The 19,365-nt window shown below is 50.1% G+C and overlaps 1 protein-coding gene across 1 annotated transcript in view; it reads right to left on the bottom strand.

Moving 5' to 3' along the window:
* The window catches only part of LOC121357547 (discoidin domain-containing receptor 2-like), a 57,727-nt gene extending 42,675 nt beyond the window's left edge, over positions 1-15,052 (bottom strand). The window contains exon 1 of the mRNA XM_041474935.1: positions 14,939-15,052. The gene's annotated coding sequence lies outside the window, so the exon portion shown is untranslated. The remainder of the gene's footprint in view (positions 1-14,938) is intronic.
* Between the last annotated feature and the right edge of the window lie 4,313 nt (positions 15,053-19,365).

The raw sequence follows: 19,365 nt of genomic DNA, 5'->3' as shown, positions 1-19,365 counted from the left end.
TTCTGCTTCCAAAGCCTTTCCTGGAAGAGGGAGAGCCCAGCTGTGGCACCAGGGCTCTCTGGGTGTCACAGCTCACCCACTGCTGTCCTCAAGTCAGGGCCCCACAGGAGTGGAGGTCACCAACGCAGCTGTCTGAGAACTGCACATCACATTCTGTACCTTTTCTCTAAAAATACAGAAAATTAGGGAAAATAAAGCACTAAAATAACCAGCCTGCAGCATTTCAGGGGAGATAACTACCAAGGGTGACAGTGGGAATGTGATGAGCTCCAGGGTGACAGGACAAGCAGGACTGCAGCTGGGCCCAGGGCCAGCAGTCTCTGTGAGACCACCCAAAGCCAGCACAGGGGCTACGGAACTGCTCTTGGGCTGCACAGCCCAGCAAAGCCCTTCCACCCCCAGCCATCCCTGCCCACATAGCCCTGCTGCCCTGGTGGGCACAGCAGGATGGGGACACGCTCATGTGGGAGAGAAGGGCACTGGGGCTTGAGAGGAACCTCTGAGGGCACTGGGTAAAACCCCAGCAGGAACCATGGCAGCACAGGGAGAGCAGAGACCAGCAGGAATGTGCTGAGCCTGCCTGCTGGGAAATGCAGGTGCCAGCCTGCCTGCTGCAAGCTGCTCAGCAAGGGAAGGGCTGCAATGTCTCTCTCACACACCTGGCAGGGCTAGGACTCCTCCCAGAGCCAGCAGAGCAGGGCTGGGACAGCAGAGCCGGGGTGGGAAGTGATGCTAGCATGGTACAGGACTCACAGGGACTCCACAGCAGGAGGGTGAAGGGGGGACAGCAGCCATCCAGGGGAACCCCACAGGCTACAGCAGCTTCCAGAAGGAAACCCAGCAAAGCCTCAACAGAGCAGCAGGTATTCTGGGTATCCCAAATGAAGAAAGGAAGCAGACATGTAGCACACTGTGCCCACACTAAGTCCCAACTGGAAGATACAGTCAGATGCCACCTTGCTCCCATTCTCCTACCTGCCTCCCTAGCCCATCCCAGCAACACAACCCACCCCTGGTCTGAGAACAGAAAACTCTTTTCTTTTTCCCCCCATGGTAATTTTTCCATGCATCAATGAGTTAATCAGCACAGAGAGATGGGATAGTCCCTAAGGCTTGTAGATGGCTGGGACATGACAAGCAGTAGGGTGGATGTGGGAAGACATCAGATCCCTTTCTGCCTGCTCCAAAGGGGTGTTACTCATGCTGATAATGCCCTTCCAAGGCACTCGCCTCCCAAAACAAGGATGCCTGCCCTGAAGACATAATGGCACATGGGAACCAAGCTGGATACAGGTCCCTGGGGTAAACTGGGACCAAACAATTCCCTTTGCAAGACACAGGGCAGATTGTGGCAGCAGGAAACACTGGACATCCAAGAACAGGGAGTCCAGGAGTGGCATCAATAAAAGCATCAAAGCAGATGCATATCACACAAACAACATCAAGGGTTTAGAAAAAGCTCCTGATTTCCCTGTGGTGCTGGGAAGAGCAATGGCTCAACTCACAAACAGATCTGAGGAGCTCCCTTCCCTGGGGAAGGACATTGCTGTGGAGGCACAAAACACTGCTGGAAAACTGCTGAGCTTGCAGTCAGACTCACTTGAGCAGTTCAGCACAGAAAAAGGCTCACTGCTGGATGCCCTCTGAGATGTAACTTGATCCCACAGTACACATCCACTAATCAATTGAGGGATAAAGCAAAGCAGAAAACAGTCTTTTTTTTTTTTTTTTTTTTTTTTTTTTACTGGAATGAGCCCAAATATGCACAATAACAGATCCCACTCAGAGCTATTGCAAACTCAAGTACTTGGGAGAGTTTTGCATCTCACATCGCAGAGGGAGCATACTTCTGCAATAGCATCATTGCTTCTCAAATTGGGTATTTGAGAGACTTCCTAATGACCTCATAGCAGCACATGTGACCACTAAGTCATCTTCTCAAAGGACCAGGAATAACATCAACAGACCCTGTTTTGGTTGTGCACAGGACAGCTTCCCTCAGAACAAGCAGGTTCCTAAACAGCGAGGGAGCAGAAAGGAGCAAGACCCAGCTCAGGCCAGAGCTGGCATCCTGACTGTTTCTCCAACACATTCTGTTTGGCCTTGGAAAAGAGCCATCCAATTAACAGATGAAGACCCATTAGCACATACTAAATTCCAAGTACAAATTTAGACACAAGAACTTGTTTATTCCAATGCAGGCAAAATCCGTTGGGTTTAAGGCATCTATATGATAATGTGAATCCCAGAAGTATTCCAAATACATTCCAAGAGATAAGAGGTGAACTCACAAAACATGAAATAATGACCTGAAATGGTTTCCAATTCTTTTTTTCTCCCTGTGCTTAAAAATAACCCGCTATGCTGAGCAGCAAAGCAGGAATTAGGAATTTGTGGGTGATGAACTGGTGAGCTGATCACAATGGGATGGGGAAGTTGCCTTTTGCTGACCCCAAGCCACCCCCAGTCAGGTGGCACTGGGAAAAATAAATGAGTGAACACCTGTAATTATGTTAACACTGAGGTGAAGGCAACTACACAAAGAGCTCAACACAGACTAATGGCCTTGAACACCTAAGGAGATCCCTCCTCTGTTCCCAGCACAAGGCTCCTGCAGAGGAAAAGTGACAAAATCTCAGTGTGGAGATATCAGGAGACCTGCACCACACAACTTCCCCAGTTACCAACAGTGATATGGGTACAACACATCCAAACAAGAATAAAGAACTTCATCAAACTGCACCCAAGAGCCTCTTCTGCCAGGTCACCCCTGCAACAGCAGCACAACAGGCCCACAAATACTCCTGTCCCTGCCCAGGGGCTCTGCTCCATGGGCCTTACATTCCCTGCCTTCCACCCAGCACAGCTATGGCAGGACCTCCACCTGCCTTATCCCAGGAAGGCTCTAGCAGGAGCTGGTGATCTTGTGAGCACCAACAGCTCCTGTCACACAGGACCAGGACATCATCCAAGTGGCCTTGGGCTAAACACAGACACAGTTGAGGAACACAGGACAGCCCCACTACAGAGGCTGGACCTGCACAATGTTAAAGGCTTTTATTCTTTCAGTGAGAGGTGGTGAAAGCCAACTCCCGCCTTCACCTTTCCAGGAACTTGTGATGGAACACAGAAGCGTGCTGTGAAAGGGCTCTGTTTACACCCTGCTGCCCTGTCCTGTCTTTACCCAGTGTGATTGTGTTCACTCCCACTACCCCATGAAACATCTGCTCAGCCCAGCTCTGCTGGAATCACCCTTCCACTGCAAAGAAACCCACTTCCAGCCACAAACATGGGAAAAGAGGGAAGTGGGGCAGAGCTGGGCATGATGAGGAGGGCAAGTTTGAGACATGACATCTTCCAAGAAATACTGACAAACCACCTCCACATACCAGGTGCTGACTAGAGCTGCTCTGCAGGGTACCAGAAGGCTCAGAGCTGACAAGACAGAGCATGTGGTGACATTACAGACAGCTGATGTGGGACATACCCTTCACAAGGGGTGCAAAACAAGGGTTTCAAGGGGAGTATTTACCTTCCACCACATTCCACACACCCTGTGCCAAGGGAGCTTCTCCTGCTCTGAAGGGAAATGATCAGAGTCCTCAAGAGGGCAAGTACCAGAGCAGAACTTCTTTACCTCTCAGTCACTTCCCAAATCACGTGGACAACCTCTGGCCCAGCCATGGGACAGATACCTCCTCATGTCTCCCACTGATAAAGTTCTGCAGCTGTGCCAAGCTCTCTCTTTCTGGGCACACAGGCAGATGCTCAGCAAAGCCCTGTCTTGCTGGGACATGGGAGCAGAGGCCTCATGCCACCACAGCTCCCTCTCCCAGGAGCCAGAATGGCTGGGGAGGGGGCAACAGAGGAACAATGATCTTCCCCAGCTCCAAACGCCTCTCTCAGAGCTTTAATGCTACCAGGAAAGCTCCAAACAGAAGCAGCCTCCCATCTGCCCTTTTTAAACAACAGGGTCCCCATCGTGGGCTGCCCCAAAGGTGAGGGTGAGGAGGGGTAACCCCAGGTGAGAAGCAGGGCAGCCCAGTTCAGCTTCAGTTGCTGCAGTGACAAAGGCCCAGAGAATACGTCACCCAGAGCACTGAGCTGCTGGCACAGAGCAGTGCTCAGCAAGGACGCACTTGTAAACACTCTCCCTGGCCATCGCCGCTGACGCAACCACGAGAAAGGGGCAGAGAAAACCATTATGTGCAAACAGACATCCCTCCCTATCCCTGGACACCAGGACCAGCCCAAGCAGGACATCTCTAGCCTTTCTCTTGTCTGCCTGTTGAGCCAAAAACCCTCTGGCATCCTGCTGCAGATGAGGATCACTGCCACATCAAGGAAAGGCTCAACTCCCATAAGCCAGAAAAAAAGCTCTGGGGTTTTGACCCCTAATCCCTGGTAGCAGTTGGTATATTCAGCAGGCACATGGCCTCTTTCAAAGCTGGCCTTTCTTCTTGAAGAACTAGTATCTAACACCCTGAGTGTTATCCTTCACATGTTCCTCCCCACCACAGCAGCAGGCAGCTCTTTCTGTCCCTCATCCCCATCAGGAGTTTGGAGCAAGGACATGGTGTAAGGCATTCTGACAAGCAGAGCTACACAGGTCCTGGGATTGCTGGGGACAAAGTCCTGCTCTCTCTCTTACAGTGATACTTGCCCACATCTCTTCCTCCCTCCCAGAAGTTTCCCAGATAAATCTGTGTTGTCATATCACATCTCAAAACTACAAGCTGTGGGGATCTGAGGAGACCAATGTCTGAGTAGCGATTCCACACCCAGCTCAGAGAAAAGCTAATCAGCATCCTTCACCAGAGATTATATTGCAGACACATGGAAAACAACAGCAGAAAAACCAAAGCAAACCATAAGCACTGGCTGGAAGCTTCATCAAGGAGGAAGGGAGAGATTCAGCACCAGCCATGTGATTTTCCCAGCAAGGGACACCAACCCAACTGAACCATGGAATGGGCAGAACTCAGCTCGTGGCAGCAATGCCACTACAGCTCCTCCCCTGCAGCACACAAAGAAGACCTCTGTAAAAATAAGTGGGGCATGGAAAAACTGGTGGTAACAAAAGAGCTGTCAGCCAATGTCAGCCTGTCGCTGACACCCCTGCAGCCCTTTACAGCTGCTGCTCCAGCACCCTCTGGCCACACAACCCCAAACCTGACCTCTGCACTTTGGACCAGAGTGAGCACATGGAGAGCAGCTGACAACAGTGATCCCCACATTTCTGTGATTCCTCAGCAAGGACCCTCATCTTCAAATAACCAGAGCAGGCAGAAGCCCATGCTCCCACCCTTTTGGCTGCCCTTTCTGTCATGGAAACAAAAGGCAGGTGCAGTTCAGATGTGCAAGATACCAAAGGGCCCCATAGCAAGTGAGAATTTGTTAGCCACCCAAGGACACTGCTGCTCACTCACAACACCACATTCATCCTACACAAGGACTGGCTTGCACTCCAACAGGAGCAGAACACGAATCTGCAGAGCAGATGGCAGTGCCAAGACCAGGACCAGACCACAGGAGATCACCTTTCCAGTGCCCATGAAGCATTCATTTAATTCCTGTTGCACAAGGGGATGCACAGTCCAGGGATCCAGAGTTGAGTGCAGCAAAGAGGCCTTGGCTAGGGAAGCTTCCACCTCCTCAGCAGCTCTTTCCATCTTAGCAATTTCCCTTCCAAGCAAGGCTTCCTGGCCCGAGCAAGCACGAGGGGTGTTGCAATCCACAGTTCTGTCTGAAGAAATCCAGCCCAGCCCAGACACAGCAGCAGGCCTGGTCTGGCCTGACTACGTGCCATCCCTGGACACCCACTGGGTCCAGAAGCTCGTGGCATGTTGGAAGGCAAGTTTGCTCCTCAGATATAGATAGCTGTTCTGCTCCCTTTAACACGCAGGACCACGATGGGTAACTCAGATGGGCATACACTCATCTCATGGGAGTTTTTCTGAAATAAATGCAGCAGACTGGGGAAAATCCTCTCCTTCCCACGGCAAGGGGCTGAGGAGGGTGAATAAAAGGCAACTGTGTGCCTTGTGCATGTGTGGAGTCAGTTTGGCCAGCATTGATCCCACACTGCCTTGGGGCGAGAGATGCTCAGGGGTGCTCATCCTGTGCCTCCTGACAAACAGAATTCCAATGGGAAAACACCCATGAGCCCATTGTAGCAACAGAACATGTCCTACAGGCACTGTTTCACCTGCAATTCCCCATGCAAACAGGAAAACCACCTGACAGCATCCCTGCCTTTTCCTGCAGAAATAGCACGAGGGTCTGCTCATGCTTCCCGTGTTAGCACAGAACAGGATTTAGATCCATTACACATTACATTAACCCTACTGGGACATTTCCCACAGCTCACTGAAATGTTTCCAAACCTGCAAGATGAGGTCATTCCAACCTAAATGCATAACCCACTCTCCAAGGTGGTTCACTAGGTATAACTTCCAAGCAAAAGCAAACAAAAGCTGATCTGGTGTGATACCCTGCTCCATCCCCAACATGTTCAAGACTTGGCCAGACAAAGGCATGGCTGAGCTGATCACTCACATGCTGGAGACAGTCCCACTTCAAGCAGGAGGTCAGGCCAGAGCCCTCCAGATATCCTTTCACCTAATGCTTCCATCATTCTGTGGGAGCAAATGAGAAGAGGCAGAGTAATTACTGCCAACAAGGAAGGCTTGCATCGAGTTTCTCTGAAGTAATCCTTCCAGATAATATTAAAAGCTTGGTTAGCAGAGATGTCAGCCCTGACACAATGAGGGCTAATTCTGTACTGGCAGGAGTACTGGAGTGCCAGGATCTGAGCCTTGATGTACTGCACAGGTCTCAAACAGGGTCAGCACACTGCGTCACACTGCCCTTGCACAAATTAACACCCACCACAAGAGAGGCCTTTTTGGAAATTTAACTTCAGCCATGCATTCAAATATAATAGTCTGCAATAATCCAAGAATACAGATTAAAAGCCAGACAGCCAATAGCTCTCAAGACATTAGAAGCAACTAGAAAATTCATTTCCCACTATAAGTCTTTACTCTAGGGAGGTCTCAACAGTACTGCTGCTATTTGGTGTCCTTCCAGTGCTGGGAGAAGGCCAAAAAATGCCTTAGCAGAGACTGAACCACACTAATGGGTGGTTCAGTCTTTGGGAAGAAGGCAGAATGTCTACATGAAGTGCAGTCTGGAGGGCGATGGGGAAGCAGCTGCTGGCACTGAGATGAAAGAGGGTTGCTGGTCAGCAGAGGAACTGCCATCAGCGCTGCTCCTTCCAGATGTCCACCCATGGTATCCACACATGACATTGGCCAGCAAAGCTCATTTTCTAAATGTAGAGTAAGAGTAAAGCCCTGTCCAGGTTGCCCCAGAACATAAAAGAAACAAGACTGCTGCTAGCCTATGCAGACAGAAGGCATCAAACCCATGGAAAGAGGAAGGATACTTTGTGAAGTTATTAGAATAATATCCATCACAATCCAGAAAAATGCAAAACACACACATTTAAAAACAAAAAGTCCACAGGATGAATTCACAGCATTGAGACCCTCACTCAGGGAAAAGCGAGGGAGCTCTGTATGGCAGCTCTGCTGGCCTGATTTGTTCCCCTCAGCAGCACAGGGCAGCACCTCAGCCCAAACAACAACAGGGCATTGGAGATACATTCCCAGCACCCCCAGCTCATCTCCACTACAAATGCAGAAATGAAAGATAAACATTCCTGGAAGATCACATTACCCAGCATGAAGAGATGAAAGCTTGTCAGGAGCAGCAGAAACAGGCTGAGCTCAGTGAAAAGCACTCATCATAGGCTGACATCTTCCTATTGGAGAACACTGAGACTCCAGCTATTTCTGCTACCGTATTTAATTATTTATTTTTTACCTTTTGACAGGCAGAAACAAACAAGCACAAGTGAAATAACATAACAGTAATCGAGATGGACAACAAAACCTGACACTTGGCTAGCTTAGCCTCCTCCATTGGAGGGTAACACAAATGAAGGACACTACAACCAAATGATAAATGCAACAAAAACATGCCAGACTCTCATTCTTCAAGGGAAAATAAGACCTGCAAAGGCAGTGTGTTCTGCAGGCTCCATCGCTGTATTTGCTTGTTCTTGAGCAGCTCTTCCTTACTGATGGGTGGGACGTTTTAACACCTTAAATGCTATTCCCAGAGAAACTGAACTAACTCCTCATTTTCACAGCACAAATTCATCTGGTTGGAAGAAAATACCCCGCCCTATTCCTCTGGCCTCCAAACTGCAGCTGGCTGCCTCAGGACACAGGACAGTCCTGGGGAAGAAACACAACTGTTTACTGTGTTTGTCTGTCCCTCCTCCCTCCCCCCAGGCACACAGGAGCTGATCATCTCCATGCCATCTCCTGACAGGAGCCAACTTGTTCCACGTTCATTTCTCACCGCAGTTCTGCACTGCAGAGCTCTGCAGACAGATTTGGGCACAGCACCCAAACATCAAGAAAGAAAAGTCACATCGGGTCAGGAGAGCATCATCCATGCTGGGAGCACTTCCAAGCAAACACCCAAAACTGCTGCATTAGGAGAAGACAGGCCCCAGATCCAAATTTTGGAATGACTCCACCCAATTTAATTCCTTGGTCATGCATTCTGCAAGCATTAGCTCTGAGTGGGCTGGGGTTCTAACAGCTCCACACTTGAAGCTTCATGGACAAAACAAGGTTTAGGCAGCACTTTTCAGAGTACAGATCATCACCTCCCACATGTACCCTGCCAGGTCTGGGATGACCATCAGCCAGGCTCCAGGAAGACAGACCCAGCAGGATCCCATCCAGGAGCAGAGTGAAGGGTGAAATGGTTGAGCTGCTACAAAAAATATACAACCTCACTGCCATCCATCAGAGCAACAAATGTTCTACCAGTCCTTGCCATCAAAAGAAGGGACTATTAGCCAGTAAGGGCATAGAACCAAAGCAACTTGTGTTCACAACTATTTTACCTAAAGAATAAAATAATACCTCATAAAAAGCAAATATTTAGTGTATGTAGTACTTGCATTAGTACACACTCTCAAGGAAGCCAGATGAAGTTTGATAATCTACATACAGGAGTTCTCCACTTTCATGTGCTTGACTTTCTACCTATGTGAAATTAAACATTGAAAGAAGCTTCTGATAAACTCCCATGGAACAAACATGCTTAGATGACAGGAAAAAAAATACCACCAAGCCTGTGCTGATCTGTAAATTCTACTTTCAATTATTTGTTTCAAAAAGACAGCTCACAGGAGTGACCGAGAGCAGACCACAGGCACAATATGCTATGGAGTAGTAAGAGGTTTTAACACATCTTGCCTTATGCATTCCTGTCCTCAAGTTCCATAAAAAGTTGATAGATTTAAAGTTTGGGATTTGAAACTTTCCCCTCCCAGTCTGACTCCATTGTTAATTTTTTTTTAGAGATTGAGATCAAGCGGCTCTTTGGCTCCTACTTCCACAGCCAATAAAAACTCCACCCACCCCCAATCTATTTTTGCATAATTAATGCCTTTGTGATTGGCAAAAAGTGATTTTAGGCACCAAGAGGCTCTGGCATCAGAAAGGCACCTTCCTACCTTGCCTGTGAGAACAGGTTGTACTTTAAAGCTACTGGCAACAAAAGCACCCTATGCTGGGAACACCACCCAACATCACCTCAGAAGAGCTTTGCTTAATTTTCAACACTCTCAAATGATGGCTGCGATTATTTTGGAAGAGTAACCCAGTTGCCATCAAGACAAATGGAAACCAGCATCCCTTTTGAGAGTAAGACAGAGATTGCTGGGATCCTCTGCAGCAGAACACTACCATCAAGTCTTCCCTGTTCAGAATGTTCTCATGCATTAACAGAAAAAACATCATCAATCCTACATAAATTCCTTTGCTGAAGCCAGCAGCAAAACGTCTGTGGAATTAAGGCAGATGAGAGCCTTCCCTCACTTGGGCTTATCCCAACCCCACACACACTAAAGAGAGAAACAGAGCTCAGGAAAGATGAAATACTTCCTTGCCATCATCTCCCGTTGCTGTCCAAGCAGCAAGCCCCAGCACTTGGGAGCATCCCTGGGTATTCTGTGTGCTCAGAAAGCTCCTGTTGGAGCACAAAGCCACCTTGAGCTCGCCCTGTCACAGCCTCTGGGGCTCTGTGTGTGCCATGAGGACACCGGGCATGTGACTCGCGTGTTAAAACTTTCTGGCTCACCAGTCGAAGTTCAGATTCTTTCCCTGCAAAACACACTGCATGATCTCATCTGCAAGCAATCAGCCTGAGAAATCAGCTTGTTAAAGGAAGCTTCTAGGAAAGGAGAGAAGTCTCTGGAGGATTTGGGGGCCTATATGATTTTAACCACTTTGTTAAACCTCAGCTGCTCTTCTCCCCATTGGGGTCACACAACCAAGAAACCATTTCTCCTCCCACACAACTGCAGACAGGACAGTTTGCCAGCACCTAACTGCAGCATCATATTTGCATTGTCCACAGCCTGAAAACACTCACATTTTCAAGCAAAACTCATCACAAGCAGGCACTGAAAGAGTGCATGGACAAACTCGGAGATTCAAACTGAGCAGCGTCCAGAAAAGCAATTCATTAAACATGCAACAGTGATCATCTCAATGTGTAAACCAGAATATCCTCTGAATTTCTGGATGTGTATTTCAGCATTTCCTCACAGTTCTCGCAGGGACCCAAGACATGCATGCAAGAAGACAGGAATAACCAGTACAGTGTGAGCTCTGCAGAGGAGTAAAGAACAAGCAATAAACTCCCTGGAATGCCAGCTTTGTCCTGAGATTGCTCAAAGTGATGTAACAGAATTTTACCAGAGTTTCTGGAGATGCTGCAGGAGCCCTACATGCTTCCTGTGCTACAACATGTCCAGATGGCAACACCTTTTACTGCCCAGTGAAAACCCTGAGGAAACTGCACTGCAGAGTGTAGGACAAAGCACAGCATTAGATTCCCAGGCTGCACTCCCAGTTTGGCTCTCCAGGGCACTGTGGTAAGCAGAATGAGCGCTGTGCTCACACACTGGGTCACATTTGCATCCCCCGAGCTCCCAGAAGCAGGACCACCGCTCTCGCACTCAGCAGGGAGGGAGGGAAGATCAGAGCAGCATCCTGCCTTCTTCACTTCCTTCCAAGCTGTCACACCCTGCCTCAGCTGCTCCCAGCAGCATCTCCCAGGCAACCCTTTCCCAGCTGCCCCTCGCCGGTCATTCAAGTGCTTTGAAAGACTTTCCTTAAAATTCTTGCATAGAAATCAGTGTTTAATGTTCAGCACGAACACAGGAGGCAGGGGGGAAAGCCAGCCTGTGTCTAACAAAAGAGATCCACAGGACTGAGCCCTTGGCTCTTCTCAGCTCTGGATTATTCCAAGTGAAGTGATTATTCACCACTTCCAGCACCTATTTTCAGTGCAACTTGCAGAAGTAACTGTTCTGAAACAAACAGAAGGCAACAAAGATCAGGCAACACATATTTATTATCATGAGAACAGAGGGAAAAGTTAATCACACTGGGTTCTCCCTCATTACAAAAGCTACTTTATACATATAAAGTAACTTCTGTAAGGAATTTACTTTATATAACGATTAGGGTGAACACCTCAGCCCATAGTTATTGAAGCTGCTGTGCAAATCATCATGAGGGACTTAGCCCTGGACAATGCAGGATCACAGTCAGGCTGCAACTTTTTTGGTCAATGGTGGCACCTTCTAGTTCCAAATGACACTGTGAAGCTCACAGCAATTTGCAATAACTGCCTTGAAAAAGCTTCATGCTTTCTGTGTCTCTAAGAAACACATAGCTCTGACTGCAAACATTTAGGCTAAACAAAACATTATGAGGGGAATAAAAAAAGTCTCCTTCGAACTTTTTACTCTCCAGCCAAATTTCTAATTTTATGAAATTAAGAGTAGGCACCCCCCTCACCCCAACCCCAACCTGATGTTCACTACTAAAATCAAGGTACAGGACAACTGCCCTCAAATTCCTAGAAAACCATGGCTCAGAAAATTCAAAGTATAAAGGAAGGGAGTAATACTAAAGGGTTCAGTTGCTGGCTCCTCTGGTGCAGCTCCTCAACCAAATCATTAAAGAAGAAGAAAAAGGAGACTTTCCAGCTCAAGTTCCAAATCCTTTTTAAAAATCAGTTTATAACCACTAAAATAAACACAGTAAGAACAACTGTGCAGTAACTGGGAACCTGCAAAAACAGCTGCAGTTTAAGAGCAGTTTAGGCAACGTCTGGCAAACACCAGCAAATACAACAGCCCAGCAGGAGGATGGCAGCACACTGGGGAATGAAACAGGGAATTTCACCCACAAGCTCATCGAGGAACTGCCTGAAGTTCACCCACACTGGGCAGAAGCAGCTATTCTGTGCTGTTTACTGCTACGGTGAGCATTTGCTTCCTGTTAGAACTGCCTCTCTCCCAAATTCCAATCCCCTCCTGGCTTCTCCCCCATGCCCCCACCTGCCCCATGCTGCCTCAGCCCAGCCAGAGTTTCCCAATGCACCTGACACCTGGGCAGGCACACTGCTCTTCTGCCACCGAAAAACCTTCTGCTGGTCACCCAAAAACCTTCTGCTGGTCCCTCCAGGGCATAGACACCCACTGCACCCAACCTCCCAGGAAACAGCCACCTTGAAGGGAAGGAAGGGCAAGAAACCTGGAACAAGCAGCCTTCTCCAAGACACCATGACTTGGATATTCTAAGTCACTTTAGGACATCTCCAGAACAGCAATCACAGCAGATGGTGCAGAAGGACAGCACCAAGCAGCACCTCTGAAGGAAATCCATCCAGAGCCCACGGTCTCACCTTTGAGCTCCCCAACAGAACTCCCCAGGATTTGGACAGACTTTCTTTAGAACTGAAGATCCAATTCTCCACTCAGTGTTATCTGAGGAGCTACCCAAGCCACATGCTTTGAACATCCTCCTTCGCTGCAAAGCTGACAGTTTTCAATTACAGCCAGTTGGAGTTGTTCTTGGCTCTCCATCCCTCACCACAGACCTGTGCTCTCCATGGCCGGGCTTCTCAGTGTGCACATAAAGCAAATTCAGGAAAGATGCAACAAATAAAAGCCTTCCTGGACACTGACTGGAACTGGAAAGGCAAAAACTCCTAGGACAGGCAAGGAGACAGCTCTGGGGAAGGAGGAGATGACCTGGGCCATTTCCAGGGGAGCAAAAGCACAGGGAGCCTCAGGTCTCACTTTTGGAAGTTTTAAAGTTTTTAAGTTAAGTGGGATAAGGGGTAAAGCTTCTAATGTACATTAGATGTGAGAAAGCAGTTTTTTTGAAATGAGGGTGGGGAAGCCCTGGCATAGAAAAGCTGTGGCTGCCCCACCCCTGGAATTGTCCAAGGCCAGGTTGGACATGACTTAGAGCAACCTGGGACTGTTGACTCTATTCCTACTCACTGCAGGAAGGCTGGACTAAGAGAGCTTCAAAGATCCTTTCCAACTCAAACTCAGTGGTTCTAAGATGCTGCAAATGTCAGACTGCAGCCTGTGACCAGCAGAAGGATAGAGATCATTTGCTCACAGCAAAAAAAAGCTCACACCACCTGATACCTGCCCAGGGGACAAGCACACACATGGATAATAGATTTAAGGCTTCTTAAAATACAATTACTTTCCTAATTATACTCCAGAGACCAGAACCCACAGGCTGAGCAAGCCACGAGCAGCACAGCAGTTAATTCACAGAGAGCTCCTCTTGATTTCCACAGCCCACATTACCCAGACATCAGACTGAATGGACATCGGAGCCTTTCTAATTTTATAGTCCACAGAGACAAGGCAGGAACGGCTGATGGAAGAGCAGTAAGGCCTCTCTGCCCACACACACCACTGCTGCTGGCTCTGCAACTGCAGAGCTACTTCTACTTTTTTTTTTTTTAAGATTTTTTTTTAATGGAGTCAGCTGAAGAGAAAATGAAGAGCTTGGCATTTTAAACCAAAGCATTTCAAAATGCTTGTTTATCTTTCAGCCTCAAAAGAAGAGAAATAAAGTGAAACAAAATCTCAGTCATTCCCTCATAAGTTTTTCCTCTCTGCCTCCAACAAAGCAAAGTGCCCTGAGCTCCACTTGATCACTTTTCCCTTTTTTTTTCCCTTTGGCTTACAACATTTCAATTAGAGAAGTTGACACAAAACAGTTCCAGATTCTCATATTTTATCTTTCCCCCATCTTACCTCTCCATTAAAGAGTATTTGCAAGGCAGAGAAGCCAAAGGAACAGTGCATCCAACACAAAAAAAAAAAATGGATGGGGAAACACACCAACAAACAAGCAGTAGCATAAACCAAAAAGGCTACAATAAAACTTTAAAAGCAAAGTTTTCATATAGAGGTCCGCTTGAGGAAAAGAAAAATGGAAAGCTCTTTTTTTCACAGGGGGAAAAGCCCCAGGCAAACGAGCCATGAGGCAGCACGAGTGCCCAACTCTGAAAGTTGCAAGGAAGAAGCAGATCCCGGGACCCGAGCTGAACAAACCCGACCGCACCGCACCGAGGTTTCACTCCCACCTCGCACAGCCCCAGCAGCCGCCGGCGGGGCAGCGGAACCGGCCGGGCACGGGTCCGGCTGCGGAACCCACAAGGCACCGGCGGGAAGGGCCGGAGCGGGGCGGGGGGACCCGCACCCCGCCGGGAACCCCCGGGCGGGCGCGGGGCCGCTCCCGGCGGGGCGGAGAGGCCGAACAAAGCCCCGGCATTCGCTTTTCTTCGCGGGGCTCCCGGGCACATCCCCGCCTGAGCCCCGCGCGGTGCCGGGCAGCGCCCCCACAGCTTCGGGGCTCCGCGGGGACCGAGCCCGGCGCGGCCGCCCACAGCCCGGGGCACCCCGGGGACCCCGGCCCGGCCCCTCCCGGCCCAGCGGGGACACCGCCCCGGCACCCACCGAGCCCCGCAGCGGGTCCGCGGCACCCTCGGCACACCGGGAGCTCCGCGGGGCTTCAGCAAGCGGCGCCCCAGGGGCGGCCCCGCGCCCCGACCGCGGCAGGACCGCAGCGGCAGGACCGCAGCGGCCGCGCCGCCCCCGCTCCGTCCCGCGGGGAGCCGGGCTGAGAGCCGGGCAGNCGGGCGGGGGCGGCCGCGGGCGCCGCGCTCTTAAAGCGGCCGCGCCGGGCCGGGGCCGCCGGGAGGCGTCGCTACGGCAACGGGACAGCGGGGCGGGAGCGCGGCGGGGCCGGCCGGGCACCCGCGGGTGCCTTGGGCCTTGGAGTCCTCCCATATCCCCTGTGCTCCAGCGCTGGGCACCCGTGTATGCCTTGTGCATTAGAGTCTTTTCATCTCCCCTGTGCATCAGAGTCCTTCCATGTCCCCTGGATGCCGGGACTGTCAGTTAGCAGCACTGCCGCACATGTGCCCTGTGCTGAGGGCTGAGCACCCATGGCCCCTGTGCTCCACGGTTGGGCACCCATGTCTCCTGTCCATCAGAGTCCCTTCAGGTCTCTTTAGCACCGGGGCTGTACATCCATGGCCTCTGTGCATCGCAGTCCCTCGTGCACCCTGTGGGATGGCTGTGCCCTCATGTCTCATGGCTCCAGTCCTCCTCATGTACCCTTTTTGCCTCCGTGTGCCTCACAGCCACTCTGTGTCCCCTGTGCCTCCTGGCTGAGCCATGTCCCCCTCAGGGTGCCTCCATGGGATCCGGGTGAGGTGGTTTTGTGGCCCAGGGGTACATTGGTACTGCTGGGTGCACAGTTGGGCGGGATGATCTTGAGGGCCTTTTCCAGCCTCGATGATTCCATGTCCCTGTGTGCCTCAGGGCTGCCTAAGGAGCTGCGCCCCCACATGCCTTGGGGCTGAACCATGTCCCCGTGCGCTCACAGCCCCTCTGTGTCCCCATCTTTGTCAGGGTCCCTCCATGTCCCTGTGTGCCTCATTGTCACTCTGTGTCCCCATGTTTGTCGGCGTCCCTCTGTGTCCCACGTGCCTCAGGGCTGAACTGTGGCCCGTGTGCCTCCATGTTCCCAGGTGACCCCCCCTGCCCACGGGCTGTGCTGTGCCCCCTGTCCCCCTCCATGGCCCTGCCACATTCCCAGGTTATCTCCTGTATTTTTCAGCCCTGCCATGTCTCCCTATTCCCCCTTATACCTCAGGTCCCTGCCATGTCTCTGAGTCCCCCTTGCTGTCCAGTCCCTGCCACCCAACCCAGGTGACCACCACATCCACAAGGGTTCCATCACCAAGGGACCGTCCTCACCCACCCACCACCCCCAGCACCCTCCCAAAGGTGGCACTTGGTATTGTTGGCCGCCACTGGCACATGCTGGTGGTGGCCCCTGAGGATGCCCAGCAACCTCTCATCAAATTATGGTGTTCCATCCTCTTCCTGTGCTGCTGCCAGAGATTGGAGATGGGCCCATCCCTGGAGGTGTCCAAGAATAAACCAAAGAGAGCAGAGGCAGAGGGAAACTCTCCCAAGCAGGAGAAAGGGAAGGAAAGAAATTCCAGTTACCAGGGAAAAGGTATGCTCAGAGGTTTCCAGTACACCAGGTGAAAACAGAGCCAAAATATTAGGCCAGCAACCAGCTGGATGGAGGTACACACCCTCTGAGTGTAGAGCAGATGGACTTTTTGAAGATATTATTTGAGAGCAAATGACATTGAAGAACATTGTTTTTCTCCAAGAAGCAGAAACCCTGAGTGTTCAGGTAATCTTGTGGTCATAACAACCAAACTTTCTATCTCCCATAAAGAATTTTAACTCCCTTTTTGCTATAGAAGTGTACACAAACCAGTTTTCAATATCATGGGTTTTAAGTCCATCAAGTGGCTCTTTGTTGCTACAAGGCAAAGAGAGGCACACACCCTGCAATGTCTTCACTGCGTTGTTCATTGATTTATTGCATTCTTATCATTTCCCCTGGCTGTTGTCTCCTTTCTAAGTCTTATTTACAGCAGCATTTTCAGCCTCCCCATTCTCAGACAGCCAGCTGTGCAATGGAGTAGAGCAGCATGTAATATCTAGGTGAGGCAAAGCAACGAAAAACCACTTTAATATGTTCTCCATGATGCTCCTGAGACATCACCAGTCGAGCTGAGAGTGAGCCAGGGGGTGAAACACACCCTGGAGAAAGCAGCTGTGTTTACAATTCCCACAGCATGCCCCCATAGCAGCTCTGGTGCAGCTCTGGTGCCCTTGTGTGGCAGGAGGGAAAGGGGCTGGCATTTGATGGAGAGTCAAGAAGCTGCCTCAGAGCTTTCTCTGCTAATGAGGGTGTGAAAAATCTTCTCACATCTCCCTGGGAGAAACTACTGAGCAGCTCCAGGTTCAGTCTGGATGGGTATGGGGGCAGTCAAGGGTTCATGTTGTAGGATTAGGGAAATATGGAGCAAGGTGCCCCTTTAGGAGCATCTCTGGGGTGCTGCGTAGATTCAGACAATCATTAAGAGTGGAAAATCCCTCCAAGATCAACCATTAACCCAGCACCACTGTGTTCACCACTAAACTATGTCCCCAAGTGCCACACCTACAAATTTTTTGAACAAGGATAATGACATCAGCTCTGGGCAACCTGTTTGAATCCCTCATCATCATTTCAGATAAAAACAAAATTTTCCTGATATCCAATCTGAGCATATATTAGGATATCCAGTGGAGGATACATCTTTATTACTAAATTAAGCCACTCCTGGGGACACTGCTGTGCACAAATGTGATCACGTGTAATGGCAATCTCCCAGAATGGTCCCTGGCCTGTCTTTGGGGTATTGCTGCCCTCACCCTCCCCAGGGGTGTCCAGGTGGGAATGTCCCAGGGCTGCTCCCAGCACACATCTGGATGCTGTTTGCTTAAAGGCCAAGGGATTTTACCAGCAGGGATGTGTGCTGGACCAAGGTCTCTGTGCCCAGAGGCAGGACAGGGGGCTCTGGGGCAGCAGGATGGGGGGTCTGAGATGGCCTAAAGAGACTTGGGTACAGAAAGAGGTTGGAGGGGAGGGGTTGTGTGAGAAAAGAAGGGGCTGTGGCATGGATTGGAAATATTGGATTCTGGAGCACAGAACAGGGAACTGGGAGCTCTGGAGAAGAAGGAGGGAGACAAGTTTTGAGCCAATGTGGGAGTGGAGGCCAGTGGGCTACAAGGGGCTACAGAGAAGGCACAGGAGCCACAAGCCGTGAGCAGGGCTGGAAATGAGTCCTGGCATGTCCCTGCCGCAGAGCCTGTTTGGATACTGGGCTTTGCCATCCGGGGTGTAGCACAGATGCCTTATCCTTCCAGGGCATCCCATGGCTCCCAAAGCCATCCTGGGGCTGCCTCAGCCCCTGTGCACTCAGCTGGAGCTGGGACACAGCTCTGAATGGCCTCGGTGATGCACAGGCCTGGGAGAAGGTACAGCACGGAGCTGTGCAGAGGGACGTGAGCTCCCAGCACTGCCCTTCACCCCTGCCCTCACCTGAGCTGTCCTGGCCCTGCTGCACCCTGCCAAAAGCAAGTGTTGGGGCAAACAGGGATGTAACAGCCAGGAGGAGGGGCTGGCCACGACAGGAACCACCAGACTTCATGCATTAGACTGACTGTAAACGTGCAGTTTTTCTCGAGCTCATCCAAGTTACTAGGTGTAAAATGGATTTTTGGAGGTTTTATTCAGCTCTCAGTGTCTGACAGCAGGTGAAGGCAGCCTGTGCTTTACCTCAGCTCATTATCTCACGATGTCTAAACAATAAAACCTCCCACCTTTAGAACCCAGAGTTGGGGGATGTTCTATTTAAGGGACCTGTGTATATTCTGCTGAGTTATTCCCCAGCACACTCGTTTATTTTGACAGATTCTGGTTTCCTCTGCAGCATCCTCAGCAATGCTTTGTACCTGCGCCGTGGCCCTTTCAGATTTGGTGTCTGGAGCACTGCAGGCCACTGCCTGTGTGTCCTGCTCAGCTCCTGTCTCTGCTGCCCTCTCGTGATGCCTCTGATGTGCTGGGCTTGGGGGAAGACCTTGCCTCCCCCATCGACTCTGAGATGTCAACACCAGCACCATTGTTAAAAGTTCTTCCTATTTCCAACAATATTTATAATTCCTGAATTTTACAAAACTTCACAATCAGTTGTTCCTTGTGTTTGTGTGTTCTCCCCTACTTACACAAGGGAGATCTTCTGAAGGGCTCATCCTGAATTACCACTTGTAGAAGTTGTGTACCAACTGCTCCTTAATCCAGACAGTGCTTTGGCTTTTATTTTTTTCCCCAGTAGAATTTTTGGGTTTTTTTTTGTTGTGGTTAGTTTTTTGGTTTTTTGGGGGTTTTTTGGGGGGTTTTTTGTTTGTTTGTTGTGGCTTTGCTTTTTTTTGTGGTTTTTTTTTGTTTTTTTTTTTTTTTTTTCTGT

Source organism: Pyrgilauda ruficollis, unplaced genomic scaffold (assembly GCF_017590135.1).
Source record: "Pyrgilauda ruficollis isolate IOZ18807 unplaced genomic scaffold, ASM1759013v1 scaffold34, whole genome shotgun sequence".
Lineage (NCBI taxonomy): Eukaryota > Metazoa > Chordata > Aves > Passeriformes > Passeridae > Pyrgilauda > Pyrgilauda ruficollis.
The sequence above is the reverse complement of the archived record's forward strand: the minus strand, read 5'-3'. Positions and strand labels throughout refer to the sequence as shown.